General features: G+C 39.5%; 1 protein-coding gene across 7 annotated transcripts in view; it reads right to left on the reverse strand.

The window, feature by feature from the left end:
- chl1b (cell adhesion molecule L1-like b) overlaps positions 1-12,815 on the reverse strand; it is a 986,835-nt gene that overhangs the window by 253,677 nt on the left and 720,343 nt on the right. The window lies entirely within an intron of this gene.

The raw sequence follows: 12,815 nt of genomic DNA on the forward strand, positions 1-12,815 counted from the left end.
GGTGAAAAATAATAAATAAATAAATAAGGGATAGTGTAGCTAAGAAGGGGAGGAGGGGTATTAATGGAAGTTAGAGGAGTCAATGTTCATGCCATCAGGTTGGAGGCTATCCAGGTGGAATGTACGGTATTGCTCCTCCAACCTGAGTGTGGCTTCATCTTGACAGTAGAGGAGGCCATGGGCGGACATATCAGAAGGGGAATGGGACGTGGAATAGAAATGTATGGCCATTGAGAGATCCTGCTTTCTCTGGCGGACAGAGCGTAGGTGTTCAGCAAAATGGTCTCCCAGTCTGCGTCGGGTCTCACCAATATATAGAAGGCCACACCGGGAGCACCGGACGCAGTATATCACACCAGCCAACTCACAGGTGAAGTGTCACCTCACTTGGAAGGGCTGTCTGAGGCCCTGAATGGTGGTGACCAGAGGAAGTGTAAGAACAGGTGTAGCACTTGTTCTGCTTACAAGGATAAGTGCCGGGAGGGAGATCGGTGGGAAGGGATGGGGGGACAAATAGACAAAGGAGTCACGTAGGGAGCTATCCCTGTGGAAAGTAGGAAGAGGGGGGAGGGAAAGATGTGCTTGGTGGTGGGATCCCATTGGAGGTGGCAAGTTACGGAGAATTATATGTTGGACCTTGAGGCTTGTGGGGTGGTAGTTGAGAACAAGGGGAACTCTATCCCTAGTAGGGTGGCGGGAGGATGGGGTGAGATCAGATGTGCGTGGAATGGATTCACTGTATCTTGAAGTAGACGTTCTTGAAAATACATTACAATGACAGTTGAGAATATGCAAAAGGCAAATATAACTTGTATTTGGTCAAGCAATATGATTGATATAAATTATTGCTTAAAATCTCTTAACTGCATCTCACGAAGGATTGAAACTTTGCCCAATTGATCAGAAGCTCAGACGAAGTGAAATAAATTCAAATTTGTTGCCAGTCATAATGAGTCATGTTAGAAGATAGCAAGTGTTATATTTTAAAACGTATCTGACCATTTTAAACTGAAGTTTTATTCATTTTCTACAATTACTTGCCTCCTGGGAAATATTAGTACGTAAGCTAGCAATTGAAGAGCTACTGAGGGGTTAAGAGCAGCTTTTCATCAGATTAACACAACTTCCTACTCACACTCTGGGCTTAGAATTAGGAATTAATAAAATTTGTTTAACTGATCAACTGTGCAGTGTGTCACTATGATTATTTTCATGAGCCTTCCACGAAGCTCTAAAGGAAAGCCAAGAGAAGGGAAGTCCATTACAGTAGGTTATATTTATAGGAAAAGTTGTTTGTGACCAACAGATTCTTCGTCAGGAGATGCATTCATAGCATGACTTAAAATTTTAGTTGGGTTGTCACACTGTCAGAAAAAAAGTCATTTTTGTCATCTCTGAAAAATGCCTCATTTTGCTTGAGAGAGAATATTTTCAAATTTTAAGGGGCAGGAAGTGTCGAGGAAGGAGAGAGTCTTGAATGACTTGAACAGATCAGGTATACAGGCAAAGAAATGACAGATGAAATACAGTGTAGGGAAGAATATTGTCATGCACTTTGGTAGAAGGAATAAAGACACAGACCATTTTCTAAATGGGGAACAAATTCATAAATTGGAGATGCAAAGGGACTTGAGAGTCCTACTGCAGGATTTCCTAAAAGTAAACTTGCAAGCAGTAACAAGGAAAGCAAATGGAATGTTAGCATTCATTTCAGGGTCTCCATATCTCTGGGCCCATACTCATTTGAGTCTATTAGAGTGAGGGGGGAATCTGGTTGAAACCTACCAAATATTGAATGGTCTGAATAGAGAGGACATGCTGAGGAGATTTGCAATAGGGCAAGAGTCTAGATAGCCTCAGAATAGAGGGATGCCCCTTTAGAACAGAGATAAGGAGTAATTTCTTCAGCCAGCGTGTGGTGAATCTATGGTATTCATTGTCACAGACAGCTGCGGAGGCTAATTTATTGCGTATATTTAAAGTGGAGACTTACAGGTTTATGTTTAGTAAAGCCGTCACGGGTTATGGGGAAAAGGCAGGAGAACCGGGTTAAGAGAGAAAATAAAACAAACATGGTTGAATGGCAGAGCAGCCTCAATGGGCTGAATGAAATAATTCTACTCTATGTTTATTGGCCTTACATTCTGAGCCTGAAATAATCTATTACTTACCCATTAAAATATCATTTCATCAGGTCTATGCTTGTCCATATCAGACCCATTTCACCTTATGCTTGCTGTAGACCAACAACTTATTCTTTCTCACTCTCTTTGTCAAACGTGCTGATCAATTTGTTGACTCTTTAGGCTCTGACTGGCTCCAAGGTGAAAACGTTCTAAGGGATAGAAGCTTTACTAGAAATGCAGTTGCTTCTGGGTGCAGGTGTTCAGGAGAGATATCTTCCTGTCTTGCATTTTTTTGCAACCTCTAGTGCTCCCACGGGCCAAGGACTAGCTCCTTCATTACTTCCTCATAGGAGAAAGCCAAGCTGGATCATTTCCTCAGACTGAACATATATGTAAATGTCAGCCTTTTCATCAGAGGTTGGGCATTGTAATTTTTCAAGAGAGATATGTGTTTGAAGTTCCCTCCTCCATTCTCTAATTAGCTGTTAAATTATCTATCTTCATTCATAGGTAGGAGTGGCAAGTGATCTTCTACATCAGGAATCTGCATACATCAAGGCGCACTTCATTGTATCATCACAACTGTAGTGCAATCCACCTTGAAAGGAAGTTATAAATATATGCTTTCCTCTTGCAAAGAGAAATGGACAGTTCAACATTCCAGATCCTGCAACCTTATTGAAGAATGAACATACTTAACTACATCAAAGGTTAGTTATTTTTTGTCATGAAAAATGTGAATAATCAGAGAACCACATATTGATTTCAAATTAAACTGATTAAATGATTTGCAGCTATTATTGCAATCAGAATAGTTTATTTTCAATTTCTGGTGTTTGATTTTCCTGTGAACAGAAAACCTCTGCATCAATTTTCACTCAGCAAGTCCAAAAAAGAAATTCCCCTAACAAAATATAGAAACGTAGAAAACCTACAGCACAATACAGGCCCTTCGACCCACAAAGTTGTGCCAAACATGTCCCTACCTTAGAAATTACTAGGTTTACCTATCTCCCCCTATTTTTCTAAGCTCCTTGTACCTATCCAAAAGTCCTTTAAAAGACCCTGTCGTATCCACCTCCACCACTGTTGCCAGCAGCCCATTCCACATATTCACCACTCTCTCAGTAAAGAACTTACCCCTGACATCTCCTCTGTACCTACTCCCCAGCACCTTAAACCTGTGTTCTCTTGTGGCAACCATTTCAGCCCTGGGAAAAAGCTGCTGACTATCCACACGATCAATGCCTCTCATAATCTTATACACCTCTACCAGGTCACCTCTCATCCTCCGTCACTCCAAGGAGAAAAGGCCGAGTTCACTCAACCTATTCTCGTAAGGCATGCTCCCCAATCGAGGCAACATCCTCGTAATAGGGAATTTATATCCAACAATGTACTGTAACCTGATAACAGTAAGTGCTGAGAGAGAGTGTTGTTTAAGAAACTCTGAGATAGGCACATAAATGATAGAAAAATGGAGAGCTATGTTGGAGGGAAGAGTTGCATTGATCTTAGAGAAGGTTAAAATGTCAGCACAACATGGTGATCCAAAAGGGCTGCATTGATCTATGTTCTGTAAGTTTTATTTCATCTAACCTCACCTTCCTACGGCATAGAGGTATTGCTTGCAGCACAGCTGTTCAATCTAATCACTTTTAAGACTCCTTGAAAATACTGAAGCTTTCCTGTGGTCTCCTATAAATACTGATTTCTGCAAAAATAAAGCTATAAGCCAAAAATCCTGCTTCCAAAAAGTCATGCCCATGAGACAAAAATGTGTTGCAATTGTATAACTCTTTATCAGTGCACATCATGAGAGAAACAACTCACAATAAACCACTGACAGGAGAACAGAAAGAAAATGACTTTTGAGGTGATTCTCAAATCTCAGGTAAAGTCTACAAGTCACCTAATTGAACTAAGAGGCACTTCTGAGGTAAAGGATCAAGAAAGGTTTTCTTAATTTGTTTAGGAAAGCATAACTGAAAGAAAAAATAACAGGTGAACCAAATTATTGTTTGCTGATCTTTCTGTGAACAGATAAAAAAGTCAATCCTCCTTTTCATTATGGTAATCCCTATCTTTAGATAAGAAAGACTTTACGTCGTACATTTCAGTACCTGAGGGCATTTAACAGCACATTTCAGTCAAAGAAGTACTTTTGTAGTTGCTGAGGTAATATCAGAAACAGTTAAAAACCAAAAACTGAGTTAATAAACTTAAACTGAATCATTATTTAAACTACTGCAATTAAAAAACTGGCATTTCTTTTTTGCAACACATGTGAAATTAAATTGTTAAAAATCAGAAACTGATAAAGAGGAGGAGAATGTTTCCTTAAATGCTGAGAAAGTCAATTAAATGCTTTACTAAACCTAATTATGGATTGCTTAGATCATACTGATCCCAGTCATTTCAATTTACCTCAAATATCTCCAGGAAGTGTTATCTATGTTAATACTCCCAGGACAATGATGGATCTCCACCAAGAAAATAATAGGGAATTTATTTATTAGCCAAGTTAGATAGGCCAAAATTTAATTTGGGCATTCATAAATTAACTGATTGTTACATGTTTGGACTTTGATCTCTGAGAACTACCATTAGAGAGATTAGTGGATGGAATAACATTATACATTATACAATTATTGCTGATAAGGCCATTCCTAATTTCCACTACAAAGGTGACATAAACTATAGCAGTCCTTCTTGTGAGGGGAACCCCATTGTGTTGTTAATTACAGAGTTCCCATCTTTCCCTCCACTTCTCTACGAGAACTTGACTTGATTTTCATTTCCAATTATATATTCTGGTGAAAATCAACTTCACTTTTGATGATGTGTCTACAACACATCACGTTTGCCTAGTTTTCCTCTGCCAGACCACACAGCACAAGGAAGGGCATCCTCAATGCAAAGATGCACTTTTTTTCCCCAGAAGGTCTGGTGGTGGTTCTGCCTCTTGGTACATCAGGTATGGATTTTTTTGTAGCAGATGAGAATGAGTTTAAATAGATTTGCCCCTTTCTCGATTCACTCTTGACTCTTGCGTTCCCTGACAGCCAGCTAATAGTGGTACTAGTTAGTCAATTTTGATGGAGGGCATTGAACATCTCATCCGTTGTATGTACAATGCCTTTGCAACTCTTGCTGTATCTTTAATTATGCTGTGGCTCTCATATAATGGAGGGCAGGAAATGAGGATAAACAGGGGTTTGCTTTGTCCAAGTTGAAACTTCTGGATTCAATATTTTGGTAATCATGCTCATTCCTTACTGAACGTCACCATGCTACCAGCTTTGGCAAGACTACCTTGTGTACATTCAAGGACTGTTGTAGAAACACCAAAAATAGGATCAAGAGTGAGCTAATCAGCTCTTTGCGTCAACTCCACCATTCAGCTCAATCTGTCGGTCATGCAGCAGATATGGCAATTGAGCTCGTGGATACGCATGTGTCCACTAATTATTATTTCATTGTGATGGCATTTAACTCCATTCTTTTCGTCGTAGCACTTGTTGAGACTTGCACAAAGCACAGCAACGTTTTGCTGCCTGCTTGCATTCAGCCTTACTAGAGAAATTGGACTTTCGAGTCAACTGACTCTGAAGAGTAGTAGTGTTCGTTTTATATTTAGATAGTCCTTTCAGCCATAGTGTTGGCTTCGTTTTCCATTTGAGAGTTTTAATTAACGGCCCTGTTTGGTCTAGCGTTTATTGTTTTCTTTTCCCTCTAACTCTGTTTGCATTAAAGTCTGTGAACTGTCGACCTGCTTCAGCGTCTCTCACTCTGCACTTGGGCCATATCCAAACGTTGTGACACCATCATGGCTTATCATCCATTCAGTACCCTCTCCCCAACTGTTGCCATCTCCTTAAATCCTATTAGAATTAAGAAATGTACCTACTTGCCTCTTCAATATATTTAATAACTTGGCATCCACAACCTCCATGTTGGAGAATCTCACAAAATCACTATGTGCTGGGTCACTACATTACCTCCCATTTTATTCCTCCATTCTACCTGTGAAAATGGGCTTAAATGACCCAAACTCTCTGACCACCTCAGTTAGTTAAGACTTTCAGACTTCATCAGATACAGAAACAAAAACTGCATTCAAAACCCCAGATGGTATCTCATCAAGGCCTTGTAAGGCCTCTTACTTCTGTAATAAATGATTCTGGGATGCTATTTGAAGATGCAATACTGTGCATACAATTGTCAGAATGTTTCTTGATCTATCTGTCGAGCAACTCTTCCAGTTCACTCACAGGCTCACAGAGAACTTTGAAAGGATTACAGAGTTGGAAATAACTTTGCTGCATCCCATTCCTATCACCTATGACAGGTGTTCACTGTGGATTCATTCTTGTTTTGTTTAAGTCGAGCTTGCTAGGGCATTAAACATTGATCACAGGTCTGGAGACATTCAAGACCAGGGAAGGATAAAAAGACAGATTTCCTTGCCAAGAAGAACAGCACATTAGAAGATTAATTAATTATTTCCTTGATGAGCCTTTTATATAGCATGCACTTTATCTGGTGCCTTGATCACAGGTGAAAACAGTAAAAGATTCTTCAAGAGATATATTCCTTTGTGATTTTTGGCCACATTAGGACACTCACTAGTAGTGCAATAGGAGCCCGCAATGTTACAAAAAAAACACATTTTATGAGGAGTGCATCAATCAGCACACCCTTGGGCAGTTTAGAATTGTAAGCTTTCCAAATGCACATCTGTATAATGTTAAAGATTTTCATCAGCAATGGCTTCAAGAGTATCACAAGAAAACCATGAATTATTCTCCAAATAAACTAGGTTAGTAACTAGTCTCCCATTAAGATGAACATTAAAGGTTCTGCAAGCTGGTACCGGGGCACCACGGTGACATTTTGTGGGCTACAGATAATACTTCTAAATATACCTTTACAGCATGTCATTTCCCTCTAAGCAGTGTACTTTCAAATCAACTTAATGATCTACAGGTTTCATGATCTTCTGAAGTACAGAGCGGACCAGCAGGTGTGTCACCTTTAAATGGAAGAACATTCGTTGCCATGGCTGGAAGCAGGGTGGAAGTGAGATTCCAAGCAAGGCTACGGTGCAGAGGGATGAGCCCAAGATTGTCCTCACCTGCGCTGATCAACTGGCTGGAGTATTCACTGAGATCTTTAAACTCTCACTTCGGCTGTGTGAGGTACCCACCTGCTTCAAGCAGGCCTCATTTATACCGCTGCCCAAAAGGAGAGTGATGATCTGCATCAATGACTATTGCCCAGTAGCATTTACATCCATAGCGATGAAGTGTTTTCAGAGGTTGGGGACGAAACATGTCAACTCCTGCCTGAGAATTGAGTTCAATTTGCCTACCGGAGCAAAGGTCCACAGCAAATGTCATCTCATTGGCTCTTAATCCTGAACAAGTGGATATAATAAATGCATTTTTCAGGATGCTCTTTATTGACTACAGAGATCTTTAATCTAGTGCTTTGGCAGTCTGAGATACCCTCCTACTTCAAGCAGGCTACAATTATACCGGTGCCTCAGAATAACCTGGTAACCTGCCTCAATGACTATTGTCCAGTAGCACTTACATCCACTGTGATGAAGTGTTTTGCGAGGCTGGTGATGAAACATATCAACTCCTGCCTGAGAAGCGACTTGGATCCACTCCAATTTGCCTATGACAGCAATAGGTCCATAGCAGATGCTATCTCATTTGCTCTTCACTCAGCCATGGAACATCTGGACAGCAAAGATGCATGGTAGCATTGTGGTTAGCACAATGCTTTACAGCACAGGTGACCCTGGTTCAATTCCCACCACTGCCTGTGAGCAGTTTATTCATTCATTCACCCCGTGACCGCATCAATTTCCTTCGGGTGCTCCAGTTTCCTCCCACAGTCTAAAGACCTACTGGTTGGTTGGTTAATTGGCCCTTGTAAATTGTCCTATGATTAGACTAGGATTAAATTAGCAACTTGCTGGTCAGCCCACCTCTAAGGGCTCGAAGGGTCTCTCTTTTTTTAATATAATTTTTATTGAATTTTCAAAGTAAATACATAAGAAAATAATATCTACCCTCCCCCCTCCCCCCCCAATATATACTCCTACCTAAAGAGAAAAGAAAAAAAGAAGAAAAAAAAGAGAACCGCCTGAATATTGGAAGGTTTGCACATGCTCCATGGGATTAAAAATAAATATTATATATATTTGTTACTTTCCCCAAGGAACCAAGATCTTTATCATCAGAGCTGTAAATAAAGGCTCCAAATATTCAAAAATGTTTCATATTTATCTCTTAAGATCTAAAACATTACTTAGCTTCTCAACTCTCATAGTTCCCTGGGGAATCTCTTTGAACTTCACCATGTTGCTATGTGTTTCCCTTCCAATCATCCAGGCAAAAAGAAAAAAAAAGATAGATAAGATACAAAAAAAGAAAAAACAAAATACCCCTCCACTAATGTTGTGAATGAAAAGGTACACAACACTACCCCCCTCCACTGTGCGGGTCGTGGCCATTGCCACACTTGCACACATGAATAACGTAGCCATTGGTCAGTATTTCTTTCAGCTCCCCCGTAACAAAAAATTGTGTATATATAAAAAATTGATGTCATTATTCCCAGCTAATATTCCTCAAATTTTAACCTTTCTTCCCCTCCTTCATATAATTAATAATATATTTATATATTCATCGGCCTAAAAATCCAATAGGCCTAATCCTTGATTAAGTCTTCATCTTCAATCCATCTCGCTCCCCTGGGTTTGTTCTTGTATCTGGTGAATATTCAAAGAATCGCGCACAAACTTCTCCGCTTTCCGGTAATCGTCAAAAAATCTTTTTTCGCCACCAGCCAAAAAAATCTTCAAGGTTGCAGGATAACGCAATATAAATTGATAACCATGATCCCATAGGGCTTTTTTCACTGGATTAAATTTCTTCTTTCTCTTCAAAAGTTCATAACTTATATCAGGGTAGAAAATTTTTCTTCCCTTCAATCATCAGTGGCCCTTTTCTCTTCTTGGCAGCTTGGGCAGCCGCCTGTAGAATCCTTTCTTTGTCTTGAAATCTTAATAATTTTATTAAAATTGATCGTGGATATTGGTCATCTTGTGGTTTTGGTCTTAGAGCTCTATGTACCCGCTCAATTTCAACTGATCGGTCTTCCTTTTTCATTTGCAAGGTTTTCAGGATCCATTTTTGAAAAAATTCTATTGGATTATCTCCCTCTATACCTTCTTTAAGACCAACAATTTTAATATTATTACGTCTACTAAAAATTTCCAACACGTCCACTTTCTCCAAGAGTCGATTTCTTTCCGTGTTCCAGACAATCAAATCATTTTCTGTTTTTTCCAGTCTATTGTTAATATGCTCCATTGTTCTTTCCATCTTCTGAAGTTTCTTATCCATTTTATCCTGTCTTTTCATAGCTTTATCATAGCACATCTTCACGTCCCTAAGCTCTGTTCTTAATTTTCTTAGTTCAGCCATTAATTGCAATAAAGCCTTTCTTATGTCTCCGTCATCTCCTTTACTTCCAGTCTCTTCCAGTTCTTCCTCCTCCTCTTCATCTGTATTCTCTGCGGTATCCAATTCTGACTCTGAGTCACTTTCAATTGCAGTGGCCGTCGGTTCCTGTAGTTTAAGTTGTGTCGATTTGCGCATGCGCATTTCCGGCATCTTCTTCCGAGAGACCGCTACCACCGCCATTGCTCCCTGTTCTTCTATGCCAGAGATAAAATGCGTCTCCTCCGAAGGAGATCCAACCTGAATCCGAGGTTCCATTGCTGCAGTAGGCCCTTTTTCCTTCCCATCTCGCGGCGACTTCACAACAACAGACTTCTTCTGTTGCGGTTTACGAGGCATATCGTAGAGTAGTCTTACGAAGTTTATAAGTAGTTTTCAGAAAGTATTTATTAACTTTACTTTGTTTAAACAGTACTTTGCTGATTTTTTACCGGAGAGCTGGAATTACACGTCTCAATCCCATGTCATCGCGTGGCACCCCCCCTGGAAGGGTCTCTCTGCACTGTATCTCAATAAAATGAAATAAAAACATCAGGATTCTTTTTATTGACTACAGCTCAGCATTCAATACTGTCATCCTCTCAAAACTAATCAATAAGCTCCAAGACCTTGTGCAATTGGATCCTTGATTTCTACACTTGCAGACCCAAGTCAGTTTGGATGGTAACATCTCCTCCATGATCTCCATCAGCACAATTGCATGAAAAGGCTGTGGGCTTAGTCCTACTTGCTTTACACTTATGACTATGTGGTTAAGCAGAGCTCGAATACCATATTCAAGTTTGCTGTTGAGGGCTGAATCAAAGGTGGTGATTAATCAGCAAATAGGAGGAAGATTGAAAATCAAGCCGAGTGGTTTCACAACAACCTCTCGCTCAATGTCAGTAAGACCAAGGAGCTGATTATTGACTTCAGGAGAAGAAAATTAGAGTCCATGAGCCAGTCTCCATCAGAGGATCAGAGATGGAGAGTGTCAACAACTTTAAGTTCTTTGGTGATATTATTTCAGAGGACATGTCCTGGGCCCAGCACATAAAAAGCACAGCAGCACCTCTACTCCCTTAGAAGTTTGCAAAGATTTGGCATAACAAAACTTTGATAAACTTCTATAGATGTGTAGTGGAGAGCATATTGACTGGCTGTGTCACAGCCTGTCATTGAAACACCAATGCCCTTGAATGGAAAATCCTACAAAAATTGTGGATATGGCCCAATCCATCACAGGTAAAGCCCTCCCCACCATTGAGCACATTTACACAAAACGCTGTTGCAGGAAAGCAGCACTCACCATCAGTGACCCCCACCACCCAGGACATGCTCTCTTCTCACTGCTGAGGTACAGGAGCTTCATGATTCGTACCACCAGATTCAGAAACAATTATCACCCCTCCACCATCAGGCCCTTTTATCAAATGGGATAATTTCACTCAACTTAACTAGCCCCTTCATTGGAATGTTCTCACAACCCACGGACTCACTTTGAAAGACTCTTCATCTCATGTCCTTGATATTTATTGCTTCTTTCTTTTTGTGTGTTGTCTTTTCCATACTGGTTGAATGCCCAAGTTCGTGTGGTCTTTCATTGATTCAGTTATGGATATTATTCCATTATGGATTTTTTGAGCAGACCGCAAGGAACTGAATCTCAGGTTTGTATATGGTGATATATAGTTACCTCGAAAATAAATTTAATTTGAACTTTGAGCTTTAATGGTGGATACAGTGATAAAGTTAATAAGTAGCATATATTGGAAAAACTATTTTCATTATCAATAATTTTCTTTGACTGGATGGATTTCATTTCTGCTTTCATCTAAACAACTGGACTTGTAATTATATCTTAACATGTAATTTAAAACAGAAAAATAAAGCAATCCACTCAGGTAGATGCAATCCATTGATACGGAACTCTTGCTCGCGATCTCTATCATGTCTGGGGTAACATCACCAGTAAGTCTCAAGATATAAACTAATTATTTTCATAGTCATCCTGAAATTAGGTTTTATATTTCATTTCATTTTCTCTAAACTTTCATTTGTTCAGGTGCTCTGAAAGTTTGAATAGACTGAAGAAGCATTTTGCATGTAGCTATTTTTAATTGTTTGGAGTTGCTGATTTGTCCATTGCTAAGGATATCCTACAAATACATAAATGAATGATGCTGTTATTTCAAAGTTAGGACAAAAAAGGCACATCTTCAAAATTCTGTCCCAAGAAAAGACACATTGAGCTGCTCTTTGTCTAATTTGGCCCCAGCCCTACCAATACTGCAAGGATTATTGGGTTCAATTGAATTGCGCCTCTTGCTTCTGAACTTGACCAGTGGGTTAAAGAAAAGTCTCTGTTGAGTAGACATTAGCCACTGTACACCCAAGATTCTGCTCCGAAATATGCTGACAAAAGACAAAGCAAAAGGTAGAAACCTGCCACCGATTGAAGTTGTCAGGGTGATGTGATGTGATTTGAGACTTTATCCTCAATCTTAAGAGTCCATTTGGTGTGAATAGTCTCAGCATCACTTGATCTATCCCTCAGATTCTCATTTGTCTCAATGAGGTCATCTCTCATTTTTCTAAACTCCATTGGATATTTGTTAATCCAACATATTTTCTTCTCACAGAACAACCCACTAATTTATATGGTAATTTGGCCAAATCTATGCCACACTTACTCCAAGTACTTTCTTCCTTAAGTTCAGAGCTACAAGCTTCTCCATATAAGGCCTCAACACAAGCATCCATTTGCCTTCTCAGCTGCTTGCTTTCTCATGAACCACACACCAAGATCCCTCTAGTAGATTGAAATCTGTAAGACTTTGTTATAGTTTAAAGGGAATGTTCTGTTCTTCTCATCACCAACTTTTCAGCACCTCATCCCTCTTTGTATGCAATTTGATGATGTATGGCTGCTTTTCTAAATTCTCCTGATGATTGATACATCTTGGCAAAATTATAAACCTCTTTAATGTTAAAGCTTCTTAATTGACCACACCTTGCACAGCTGTTTTATTTCTATTTCGCCCTAGGGTGGGTATTTGTAAAAAAAATGTTACTATATTTCTTTAAATTCTTGCCATTGTTAATCTATGGAAAACCATTCAATATTACTTCCTAAAACATTTTAACCAGTTCTGTATTTGTAATTGAC

The sequence above is a fragment of the Mobula birostris genome, chromosome 16 (assembly GCF_030028105.1).
Source record: "Mobula birostris isolate sMobBir1 chromosome 16, sMobBir1.hap1, whole genome shotgun sequence".
In the NCBI taxonomy this organism is placed as follows: domain Eukaryota; kingdom Metazoa; phylum Chordata; class Chondrichthyes; order Myliobatiformes; family Myliobatidae; genus Mobula; species Mobula birostris.